This window comes from Canis lupus, chromosome 9 (assembly GCF_011100685.1).
Source record: "Canis lupus familiaris isolate Mischka breed German Shepherd chromosome 9, alternate assembly UU_Cfam_GSD_1.0, whole genome shotgun sequence".
NCBI lineage: Eukaryota > Metazoa > Chordata > Mammalia > Carnivora > Canidae > Canis > Canis lupus.
Genome location: NC_049230.1, coordinates 8,763,827 through 8,776,762, shown reverse-complemented (window position 1 = coordinate 8,776,762; position 12,936 = coordinate 8,763,827). Strand labels below are relative to the sequence as shown.

The window sequence follows — 12,936 nt, the reverse complement described above, 5'->3', positions numbered from 1 at the left end:
CGGAGAGAAGCAACATGCTTCCCCCTGGAAAGCCATTGTGGTGTTTTATAATCCATTCTCCTTCTATCCCCCCTCCCCAAATAAAGCCATCACTGTGTGAGGAAGTGACAAGAGCTACCAGTTAGGGGTGCATGGGGGCAGAGGCTGTTTTTTAAATTTATTTTTGTTTTTATTTTGTTTTGCTTTTTTAGTTACTGATCTACTAATGTACAAATGCTTTCTGCAGGTTCGATGTATTTTAGAACCCCTGCCCTCTTAAAAGGCAACTCCCAAACAAAACCTCAGATTCGTACCATGCACCTTCAGGCCAACTGTTGAGTATTCACCCCAAATTCAGCCCTTCCAGGGCCGTCTGTTAGTGCTCAGAGGCTCTTGACAACAACTGTTTCCCAAGCTCGGTGCTTGCTGATCTAACCTCATTAAGCCAACGCACAAAGTCTATGTGATTGATTTATCCCATATAATAAAACCAGGCAATTATTCATTGGGACAACCTGGCACATGATCCAATCCCTTCTGTAAGAGGTAGCAAACCAGCAACATAAGAAACCACCCTGCTATTTGGGGAGAGAGAAATTGCTAATCTGTGGTTGTCATACTACAAATGAATTTTCATTACAGTCTGCGGCAACACTAAACTTCAAGGACCTGTAATTATAAACCATTGATTTTTTTTATTGTCACCTGCTGAAAGCCAAAGCATAAAACATTATCACTTTAACACCACCGTTCAGTGGGGTGTGAGCTCTCCCGCTGTAAATACAGGTGGCAGCAGATAGATGCATAAGGGAAAGCAGTGATGCCCTCCTCACCCACACGCAGAAACTAGCCCACAAGAAGCCCACACCAGGGATGAATCATTTACAAGGGGATCAAAACGGACTGCTCTTTCCAGGCACAGGAAAAGTCTACTCTTTCTCTTTCATGGCATTTTTCTCTTTTAGCCTTATTTGCAAGAGATTATGCAAGCTACTGGTAAAGGATGCAGAGTTGGAAAGCAAAATTCTTATGTTTGCCTTCTGAGTCCACTTAGTTGGGTGACTTCGAATGGCCATGCTTCAGTTTCCTCCTCTATAAAATAGGAAGGTGAGTAAGCATATCTACCTGCCTCCTAGTGTTTTATGAGAACTAAGTGAGCTAATTCATGTCAACCCCTGGAAGGACACCTGCCCAGAAGAAGCATCCACTGCACGCCACCTATTAGTACAACATGAATGAAAGTATGGATGACTGTCGTTTCTTGCCTTTGAGACTGTAAGCTACTTGTCAGTAGAAAACTTGCTTTAGACATCTTTTTTTGATATTTAGACCGAACTCATTAAAGGCAAATTCTGATATTTTTCCATCACGATATCCCATGGGCCCAATGGGGGTGCCTAGCACATAGTAGGTATTTATTGCAATGCTTATATTTACCAGAAATGCTTATAAATATAGAAAATCTTACAGAATGAACAAGTGAATGTTGAAAAATTATTTTTATCCACTTTTCCCTTAAGTGGTGATGTGCCCTATTTAATAGATCATGTTGATGAACAGACAGAGACTTAGTGAGGGGAGGGGTGCTCTCCCAAGCATGAGGGGAGGTGAGGACAGAATGTGGAATTAACAAGGGAAGAATCCTGTTTGCTTAAAAAGGTACTATATTCTCCCCTGGTGGGCTATCTTTGGGTGTATGTGTTTGACTCAGGGGACCACATTTAAGAGGGGCCCCAGCAAACCTCTGTGTTTGAAGAGGTGACGAGGATGTTAAAGTTTCCAGAAAGCATGCGGTATGTGGTAAACCAATGGAGTGCTGGAGAAGGGAAGACTCCTAGGGAAGCAGAACTGTGTTCAGGGTGCTGCAGAATTCGGGACAACGTTCTCTGTCACCCTCCAGCTACAATGGTCGCTAAGTTCTGTGACCCAGCCTCCAAATATTTATTGAATTCAGCGCTGCCTCAGCCCCAAACTCTTGGCTCTCCCGTTCAGTCAGAAGTTATACTGCTGACGCCCAAACATTCCTCACTTTAATGGCTCCTCTTCTCAGCAGCAAAAAGTTCAAAACCCCTGGCAGAGAATCCAAGGTCCACATCAATCTCGCTCCAGGCCAGCTTTCCAGAATCATACATCCCATAACACACCTGTAACAGAAAGCAGGAGATATGGATGGACGATTCTAGCTGGGAGAGTGATGATTGTCTTTTCCTTACTACTCAATGCACCCTCAAGGCTCTGTTCTGAGGTCACATCATCACCTTCCACCCCGCTAGCAGAACTAAGTGCTCTTCCACCTTTGCTCCCATGAACTTTGGGCATCATACTCTGTGATCATTTTCATTGCTCCATTCTGAACCCCTTCAAGGCAAATCCCGGACTTTACTCAGCTTTCTATTCCATGGGCTGAGCAGCATACCTGGCACATTGTAGGTACTGAGCAAATATGGAGTGAATGAAAATTGGAGGTAGTTTCCCAGTTAGTACAAGAAAGATGTTTTTATTATGAGAATAAGCCCCAAATGGAGAATGCCAGACAAGGACAGAGACCTGTGATTCCCATGCAGGAATATTGTAGAGTGCATTTCCACATTAAGCAAAAGGTTGAACCAGAGAACCTTTAAAAACTTTTATCAGTCTAGACTTGAGACTCAGGGATACTATGATCCTTACAACTTCAGCTCCAGACGTTTAGCCAGTTCCCTGGAAAGAAAAAAAGAGACACATAGAAGTCTTGGTCCTGGGACTTGCGACCTCATAGCGCCATTTCTCCAAGAAATGGAGGGTTTTGACTTCTATATGAAAGTTTTAAACTCTAGAGCAAAAGAGAAGAATAGTCTAATAGTCTAACAGTCTGGAATTTCTAAGACTTTTCTCCAAAAAGATCCAAAGCAATGAACTTGCTTCCTATGTATAAAAAAAAATGACTTGATACCCTATGTTCTCATAACTGAAAGAGGTAGGGGGGCAAAACATGGCCTTCTAGATGTGTCAGGGTTGCGATAAGTCATGTTTAAACTTTACCCAAAGTGAAATAAAGTGTCAACAGAAACTGCTGCCCAAACTCTCTGATCAGGTCAGGCAAACAACCAATCGAAAAAAATCAATCAAATGTGAAAGATGGCCTAACGGGTGGGAATGCTTAACTCTGTGATTCCCATAGGAGCCAGGTCTATTTAGCATGTTTCCTGCCAGCTGCTGCTACTCCTCATAGCCATGAAATCGCTAGAAGCATATCAGAAGGTGTTGTTTTGTGAGCTGGCTTGGCCATGAGCAGGCTCAGAACTTGGCGGCATTGGCCAATGATGCAAAAAGGATGCTAGGAATGGTGGGGTCACCTTAGCCCCGGAGCCAGTGCTTTGGGATGAGAGGTGATCAAAACTCCAGAAAGGAATGGAAAATTTTATCTTGATCTGGAAGACAGCAATTGCTCCAGGAGGTTGGCCCTAGTAGGTGGAAGAGAGGAGCAAACATTTTTAAGTCAATGTGACAGAATGACAGCAGGGTGTTTCCACGTGGCCCATGCAGTTGGAAACAGACTGCATTTCCCCAGGGGTAAGGGATTGGCAGGAACCAGACAGTGGCTCAAGCCCCCAGCCAAGTAGACTAGGGTTTAGGACAGGGTTTCCATTATAAGGAAGGAGTGAAGTATAAGTCAGGAATTTGGGGAGCAAAGGTTCAATTTTAGGGACCGAATAAGTAAGGGGAATAAAATGGGTTTGGTGGACAGGAAGGTGTTTGGGTCTCACCACACACAATGAACCTAATTCTTGACCCCTAGAGTAGATGGAACTTCTAAATTACCTCTAGCTTATCAAGATTGGTTCAGGAACCAGCCGGGCTGATCCTCTGGTGGTTTTAACTGGATAAAGCTAGAAGTGGGCAAGGATTTGACATGGCAATGTGCTCACACGCCTTCCTGGTCAGTGATAATTGACTCCAGAGCATGTCCTGCTCCCCACCCTCTTGTATTTTAACATGACCTGAGCCTCGAGAGGAGTATAATGAAGTTGCACAAACCAATCAGAAACTGGATTCAAATAACAACACTGAATGTGGATGAAAAATTGGTATAAATTTTCTGCAACGTAACTTAATGATCCATATTGAGATCTTAAAAAATGTGTAATACTTGAACCAAATAGCTACAATTCTAGGGCCTTATTCTTCGGGGGGAAGAAATGCATTAAAGATGGAGAAACAGAAAAGTAGATGTCAGGGAGACACTGGTGGAAAGAATAATGTTTTGAATGTTTACCACTATTTTATTAGAAATTTTACATAGATCATCTCATTTCATCCTCACAAAGTCTAGAGGATTGGGACAACGATGCTCATCGTAGCATTGTCTGTAAGAGTGAAAAATTGAAACCAGTTTTCTTGTGTAACTGCTATGAGTACCATTATGCTGTACCCACATAATGTTTTACCACCAGACCCTTAAAAACCGTTTATATAAAGAATTCTGCACTGATGGAGATAACACTCAGGGTATAAAAATGAATCAAAGTATAGAAAATCATATATGTAACAGAATTACCAAAATACGTCTATAATTTACTCCTTTGTAAGTGTGCATGTATGTGATACAGTTAAATGCTAATGTATCCACATGTATATCAAAAAGCTCAGTTATAAATGGGTGGTGGGATCATGACCGGAATTTCTAATGTTTTCCAAAATTATTTGGAAATATTCCAAGGTACGAGTGGAATATCTTCAATAATCAGTCCAAATATTTAATGGAAATAGCGTATTTACCGTGTGTTTTCAATGCTAATATATGAGCACACCACTCATTACTGCTTGGCTAAAATACCAATATCAAAGGAATCATAGAGGCCATATTTGTCTAATAATGACAGATGACAGACAATTGAAAAATATCTAAGTGGTGTCAGTAACTACTCTGCTGCTATCAGCCTTAGAATATACTCAGTATGTTCTTATGACAAACAATATCACTAGGAGTGTAACCCCCAGCATCAACCAATATATACTCCGTGTTTTCCCAGCCTGAAAAGGGCAGGGACCTGCTAACATTCTTTGATATTGAGAATACTTTGGGACTGGCTTTAAAAATGATTAAAATTATATATGTGTTACTCCCATATTAAAAAAAAAAAAAAAAAAAACCTTGGTGGTAAGTTATAGTTTGCAGTGTGTTTTGTGAATTGATGGCAGTCCTCACATCCATAATCCTAAGATAAAGAGTGTCATAAACATTTTAATAAGAACATATGGTAGGAAAATTTGGTAGAGCCAAGCCTTTGAAGGGCGGCTTTCTTTCTCTAAAACAGAGTCATAAAAGGTGTGTGGAAGCCTGAGGAGATGAAAACAGACTGTGGTTCATCACTGAGAAGCCCAGGCCCAGCCTTATCCTTAAGAAATTAGAGGGAAAGGCGGAGGTGGGTAGGCTCTCTAGCTTCATTCGACTCTTCTTTCCCTGATCAGGAAGGTGCCACCTTCTTTCCTTCTGTTAAATTCAGGAGCCAGAGGAACAGCTCACCCATGCCTCATCTGTGGTCTGGGACTCTAGAAGTGCTAATAAGGCACGCCTAAAAGTAAATCATGTTTAATGCCAGGGACTTAACTGGTTTGCAGTTTAGCAGCTATAAATCATGAATATTCTGAGATAATTCAGATGGGTTACTTTTTCATTATACTCAAGAGTTTGAAGTGAAGCACATATAATGATGTTATCTAGAGTATTCCATTTTGCTAAATATTCAGGAGTGTTTCCAAGAAAGATATATAATATTATATAATATGTATAATAGGTTGTTCAGAATATTATCAGCAAGAAGTTGGCTATTGAGTAGATGATTGCCTATGCACAACAGCTTGAAGACTGATGAGAGATGCCCATAGTCAAAAACATTTTCTTCCTACAGGTGATATCACACCTAGTGCTCCACCATTGGAAAAGTGGACTAAGCATTATTTTTTTCCTCAAGAACTCCATTTAAAAATGTTAGTAGTGGGGATCCCTCATGGCTCAGTGGTTTAGCGCCTGACATTGGCCCAGGGTGTGATCCTGGAATCCTGGGATCGAGTTCCACATCGGGCTCTTTGCATGGAGCTTGCTTCTCCCTCTTCCTGTGTCTCTGCCTCTCTCTGTGCCTCTCATGAATAAATAAAATCTTTAAAAATAAATAAATAAAAATGTTAGTAGAGTTGCTAATGATAGCACAAGGAGTTGTTGACATTGGTCATGAATAAGCAATTAGATTGCATTCTCCCATAGACGTGAGGATCCAACGTAGCCAGAATTTTGCTCAGGGAAGAGGGGGAAGTGTCCAGAAGAAAAGAAGGCACCAACAGGAATGTGAATTGTGGAGGGGAGTAGATTATGGACAGTAACATTGAAAATTGCATAATTCATAGTTGCATCTTGGATGACCCCAGTTTTGGAGCTTCCAAGCAGAGGGACGGATGAAGTGGTCATCAGGGCTCCTTCTGTTCTAGGGTCTCCTCACCTAGTTATCATATCTTTGGGGAGCCTCTCAGTGGCCTCCTTCTCTCTTTCCACATTTGTGAAGAGAGATGGGATTGACCAGAAAATGGGGAACAGACATCTTTTTGAAGTCAGCTTTGATAAAAAGAGGTGCTTCCTTTTACTCCACAGCCACTCAGCTTGTTGGTTGTAAGTTTTATATATATATATATATATATATATATATATATCTACAATCCTATCCTATTTAATCTTATATACCAGAGTCCCTCATTGATTTTAAACCCAGAGCCAACAGAAATGTATGCCCGTTCTTGGTCTATGCAGCGGCTGAAATAATAAAAAGTCATTTCTCATGACTGGGAGAGGTCTTTAAGGAAGACCACTGGCCAAAACCTCAGGAGCTCTCTGCACCTGTGATCCTAACTAGGAGATCTGAATAACATTAGTAACCAAGGCATCATCTCTGTGTCTAACTGCCTGATAGTATGGGCAGTTATCTTCTTCACAGGGAACATCTTAGCCTACCCATGGCAGAGTAACCAAAAACCTCTCCATGGTTCTCCATGGTATGTTGCCACTGTGATCCCTGGCCGTGTTTGAGGAGATATAAAAGACCGCGTGAGGACTCTCTGGTCTCATCCTGGTACCACTTTGCAGAAGGCTCATCTAAAGTTAGAACCTGTCTAGGTCTATTCTGCAGACTCAGCAAGGTACCTGGTCCTTAGAGGCCATAAAAGTCAAAGCTGGAAAGAGCACAAATGACCACCAACCAAACCCTCGTTTGACAGCAAGTTGAGGGGGAAGCTCATGAGCTACTTAATGGCAGAGCCCAGGACAGAGGACAATAGGATACTCACAGCCAAAAATGGACTGATCAGCTTCACTGCAAGAAGGAAAAAATAGTGTCAAAATAAAAAGAAGCCCCAAAGCAATGACAACCAATCCTGTTTGTGTGGTTCTAGTTTTCTGAGGTATAACAATAACACTCTCGAAGATATTTTTAAAGTATTTTAACTTGACAAGAGGAAACATATTCCATAGATCCTTGTTTTTTTAACTTCAAGTATTTATAATGGCAAGGCTTCGGTCACTCTAAGAGTACCAGACAGACTGGTGGGACAAGTGAAAGCCGCAGTTGACTACTATCCAGCCAATCAGATCTCCCCACTTCCAGATCCTTTCCCCTCCCCATACCATCCCCTGCTGTCATTTATCAAGACTGGCCTGGTCCTGTGGAATTCCACTCATTCTTCACGAGGGCTTTGACCTCCTCCAACCAAACAAGCAAGGTACTTTCTGGGAGAGTGCTAATACCAGGGCATGGGGGGTGAAGAGGCGGAAATAATCGATGCTCTAGGACTTTCCCACACTTAGTGGAATCAATTTTATCAGTGTTTAGACACTGGGTGTCAAGGCTGGTCAGATGGAAGCCAAAGGTTGTGTGGAGGAGGGAGGCTGAGAGGAGGCTACTGTTAGTTTAAATCAGGACTGCTTCCAGGAAGTGACAGATTCCAGTGGCCAGCTCATTCAGAGGGACGTGCACACCCAGATGTTGTGGATCCTTCCTCTCTAAAATGTGAAGAACCCCCAAAATGCCCTGGACACAAAGGTCCCGAAATGTCCTTTTTATCTTGGAAAGCCACATGGAAAAATGGACTGGTTCTAGAGAAAGGCAGATGCCAAAGGCATTGGGATCGGTCTCCATAAGTAAATCAAGGTTCTCCCCGTGGCTGCCCTCTCTCAAGTATCCAAGAGTTAATTACCCCCATGATGTATCTTCCAAATCGGCTGTGTTTTCTCTTTCTTTGGTCGCTCTCTGGGATAGTGATGATTATTGCTCTCATCAGAGGTGAGCAGAAGGTGAAGCCCAAACCAGTCAGGCTGCTAGCTGGTGGCATGTTTGAGCAGAGAAAGAGGTTGAAGTTGCTGCGTTAGTGGAGACTCTGAGCTTCTCATGCTATCATCCCTCCCACTTCCTCATGTGCATCAGACTGTTCTACACTTCTGGGCCTCTGTTCATGGTGCTTCTTCTTTCTCCCTTGCCCTCCCACCGAGTGTCCATTCTTGGGTCAAGACCCAGGTCCTATCTTCTCCCTAAAGCGCTCTCCGATGTGCCATCATTAAGTTACCTTGCCTCAACTCTGTTCCCACTCTGCCAGAAAAAAAAATAATAATAAAATAAAATAACTAGATTAACACAAAGAGTTAATCTTGGAACTCCCTTAAAAGCAGGTTCATCTTTATCTAATTTATCTAGCATGTTGGGGCAGCATCTACTAGACATTTCAGGATTATTTGATAAGCACAAGAATCTGTAGATTTATATTACCAAGTTTCTCTCTACTCCTTAGAATTCCAGAAACCTGAACCACAAGCAGGTGCAGATGCCTCTCTAGACCAATACACCGATTTCTCATGAAAATGATGTTGGCGTGGCCCTTCAGATAGTCTGTTAGTTTCTTCTCTGCCAGACCCCAGAAGGCAGCTCAGCCCAGGAAGCCCAGTTCTGACTGTGGTGGAGTTTCTAGTACCTGGATGGCTGGACAAGGGACACTGGCACCACCGCCCACAGCTTGGCATGCCGCAGTCTCGCTCTTCCCACACCAACCCCACTCTCTCCGCCCCAAGCAACAGGACTGTGCAAACAAGAGAGAGGGCCCAGGAGTTGTGAGGTCCCAGTGACTCACATGCCGGCTCTAGGCCATACCTACATGACCGGGAGACTTCCCATTAAGTCAGCCTCTTCCTGATACCAAATGTCCCTACTGGTGACAGATGCATCCTCTGGTATTCTGAAAGTGTCCTACATACCTGTGCGAGGTAGTAAGCCATTGTCCCCTAGCTCTAAAACTATACTCTGCTTCTGATGCTAAAGGAACTCTGCGAAGGATATTTCGTCTTTGCTAGCTGCCTGTTAATAGGTTCTGTCAGTAGGGACACTGGAGAGAGATTGAGGGCAGGAGAATGGACAATGCATTGCTCTCACCCTTTCCACCTGCTATTCCTGCCGACGCCACTTCACACCAGCCATTGATGCAGGCTCCACCTCCCAGAGTCAGTCTAAGGAGCTCTTCCAGAGAGACAAACTTCAGCAGGGCAGCACTACTCTTTCCTCAGGAGTCTGAAGTACTACCCCACAGGCCTTTCCTCCAAGCTCCTCAGATGCCATCAGCAGCCATACAGAACTTCCGTCTCAGGAGTTTAAGCCCCAGTTCCTCTGGGCCCTCCCTCTGAGCTCTTCTTAGGCTCCACAACCCTATTGTCATCTTGTGTTTTCCTATTTGTTGAAATTCCGCATGTGGCTTCTGTTTTCCTACCCTATTCTTAACAAATACAATATCCCAAGATTCTTTATGCCTGTTGCCCGGGGAGAAATCTGAGAATCAACATTTTTTTTTTAAGATTTTATTTATTCATGAGAGACCCAGAGAGAGAGAAGCAGAGACATAGGCAGAGGGGGAAGCAGTGTCCTACTAGGGAGCCTGATGCAGGACTAAATCCCAGAACCCCGGGATCACGACCCAAGCCAAAGGCAGATGCTCAACCACTAAATCAGCCGGGTGCCCCAACCCAACATAGTCTTAAACACAAAATGGCAGCAGAGTCTAATAGAGAAAATATTTTCACTATGGATTGGATACTAATTGCCTGAATAATCTTAAACAAGTCACATAACCTTTTTTAGCTTCTAGTTTTCAGACCCTAAGTGGGAGTTCAATTTTACAAATACAGCAGAGCTATAAAGAGTCCATGTGAAGGAGCTTCAAGGTTTATGTTAGAAAGACACCATCATCTGCTCAAAACTACTTTTAATATCAACGGGCTGTAAAGACACTGGTTTTGGTCTCAATAGTCTCTACAAGACAGCTCCTCCCACCTACATCAACCACACAGGAAACATTCCAGATTTGCTGCTTTGTGAAAAACTCACACCTTGACAGGAAGAGGTTGAGATCTACAATTTCCTTTATTGATAAGAGCACAATCACCTGTTTTCAACTTAAGATTTTTTCTGGATATTGCAATGCCAGGTTGACCATCCTCCCTGCTGGGAGATGTTAAGCGTTGAGGGGTGTCTCTATTGAGGAAAGGGTAGGGAAAAGAGGGGAGGGGACAAACAGGGTGAGGGTAGAAAGACGGTGTTTCTTTCATATTTGGAGTCATGCCAAGATGTTACAATCCCATGAAGAATGGCTAGATCTGGAAGAAACTTGACGGATTAGTGGGAAGTGGGGGTGAGGGAAGACGGCACCATCAGTTGCCTAAAACTGGCCCCAAACATGTTTCCTCATTGTTTTGCCAATGGGTTTTGCAATAAATTGGAGGAAATTTGGCGAGATACTCAACCAGGGCATGGACAGCGTATTGGGACCAAAACAAACAACCGTGAAGAACTTGGCAGTTTCTCATTGGATGTTTCAGAAGTGAGTTATGAGACAGTGAGTTGTGAGTTACTTCTGAGAGGTTTACATAATAAAAATTAAAATAAGGCCAATGATGACAAGTTTTGCTCTTCACGCTGAAAGTCAAATGTTAAATTGGATATTCATTTACGAAACACAAAGAATTCGAGAAAAAAAAACAGAATCAGATCAAATATTTATGATCATTTAAGTCGAGTCAACACACCAAACGCCAAGAATTTAGTCCAGAAAAATTATGAAAAAGAAATTATCCAGGACTTCTGTAAAGTAACCTGTGGGGTTATTTTTGTTGTTGTTGTTTTCTGGAGAGATACATCTCTGAGACCCAGCCATTGCTGTATTTTCTTGAATGACTGTTAATGAATGAATAGAGATTCTTAATAATTTGTGTGCTATGAAACCTTTTGGAAATTGGTTAAAGCCTATAGACTTGTATGTTTATTTTTAAATTTATTATTTATTTTAGAGACACAGAGAGGGAGAGAGAGCATGAGTGGGAAAAGGGCAGAGGAAGGGGAAGAGAGAGAATCTCAAGCAGACTCCCCACCGAGAGGAGAGCCTGACTCAGTGCTCCACATGGAGCTCGATCTCACGACCCTGAAATCATGACCTGAGCCGAAATCAAGAGTCAGATGCTCAACCAACCGAGCCACCCAGATGCCCCTAGACTTGTATGTTTAAATGTATAACTTGAAACACATAGGATTATTAAAAAAATAAATTATATCAAAATATGGCTATCCAAGTCCTTAGAAAACAAAATTGTCTTATATGACATATATGCTTCTTTATTTTTTTAAAGATTTATTTATTTATTTATTCATGATAGACACAGAGATTGAGAGAGAGGCAGAGACACAGGAGGAGGGAGAAGCGGGCTCCATGCCGGGAGCCTGACGTGGGACTCGATCCCAGGACTCCAGGATCGCGCCCTGGACCAAAGGCAGGTGCCAAACCACTGAGCCATCCAGGGATCCCCTATATGCTTCTTTATTAATATATCCAATAACGAGGTCTGGGATGAGAAAAGGCAAAAGTTACCTGATCCTTAAAGGACAAGTTGACTTGGCCAGGTTTAGAGTCCCAATGACCCTCAGCTGGGGGAAGCAGCCAATCCCAGATGACTTCTTGTGGAAGGAGCCAACAAAGCAAATGCTTTGACCTCACTCTTCTCCCTTCTTTCAGTTTCCTGCCAGAGTTCTGTGCTGGGGGAATCCAATAAGAAGATGAAGGGCAAAAAGACCCACTAATGACCTTCCAAGAACATGGTGGACAAGGGTAAAGAGCTACCTGGAGAGACAAACAGAAGAAATCCAGCACGGTATTGAAGACATTTCAAGCTCTGGTCCAAACCCCTCCTCACTTCTCTCCAGCCCTCACTCATGGGTACCTTCCATTATGGAGATTCCAAAGTCCCAAACATACCAAGTTCTTTGAGTTGTCCATTCTTCAACATAATCTAGTCTAGTATGCCATTAGCCTCTTCCCCTAGTTGAGCTCCTAGTTGAGTTCTTACCAAGTCTTCAGGATCAGGATCAAGTGTCACAGATATCCCTGGGTGGCTCAGCGGTTTAGCGCCTGCCTTTGGCCCAGGGCACAATCCTGGAGTCCTGGGATCGAGTCCCACGTCGGGCTCCCGGCATGGAGCCTGCTTCTCCCTCCTCCTGTGTCTCTGCCTCTCTCTCTCTCTCTATGTCTATAATAAATAAATAAATAAATAAATAAATAAACAAATAAATAAATAAGTAAATAAATCTTAAAAAAAAAAGGATCAAAAAAGGATCAAGTGTCGCCTCTTTTGGGAAACCTCCAATATTCCAAGGCAACATTTGTCAATGCTACCTGTGTGTTTCTTCAGAACATTGCATCACTCCAATATTTCCCAAATTACTTCCCTAAGAACATGGGTCCTAGAAGGTGTTATCAGGTGGAACATGAAATACCAGTTCACAGGGGATCAGTGTTCCATGAAACGTATTTTGGGAAATAATACTTTATTCCACTGCAGCGGTTACCAGGTTCCTTTAGACTCTTTTTTTTAAAAAAATATTTTATTTATTTATTCCTGAGAGACAC

General features: G+C 42.7%; 1 long non-coding RNA gene across 8 annotated transcripts in view; it reads right to left on the bottom strand.

Moving 5' to 3' along the window:
- Nucleotides 1-12,537, bottom strand: part of LOC119873235 — a 49,511-nt gene extending 36,974 nt beyond the window's left edge. For 5 of the 8 annotated variants that reach the window (XR_005364237.1, XR_005364241.1, XR_005364243.1 and 2 more), the window contains exons 1-3: nucleotides 12,377-12,537; nucleotides 11,902-12,150; nucleotides 2,009-2,123 (exon numbers count right to left, since the gene is read on the bottom strand). This is a non-coding gene — a long non-coding RNA (uncharacterized LOC119873235). Of the gene's footprint in view, nucleotides 1-1,721; nucleotides 2,124-2,526; nucleotides 2,680-11,901; nucleotides 12,151-12,376 lie in introns of all 8 variants that reach the window. The other 3 variants (XR_005364240.1, XR_005364238.1, XR_005364239.1) reach the window with 3 other exon arrangements.
- Nucleotides 12,538-12,936: the final 399 nt, after the last annotated feature.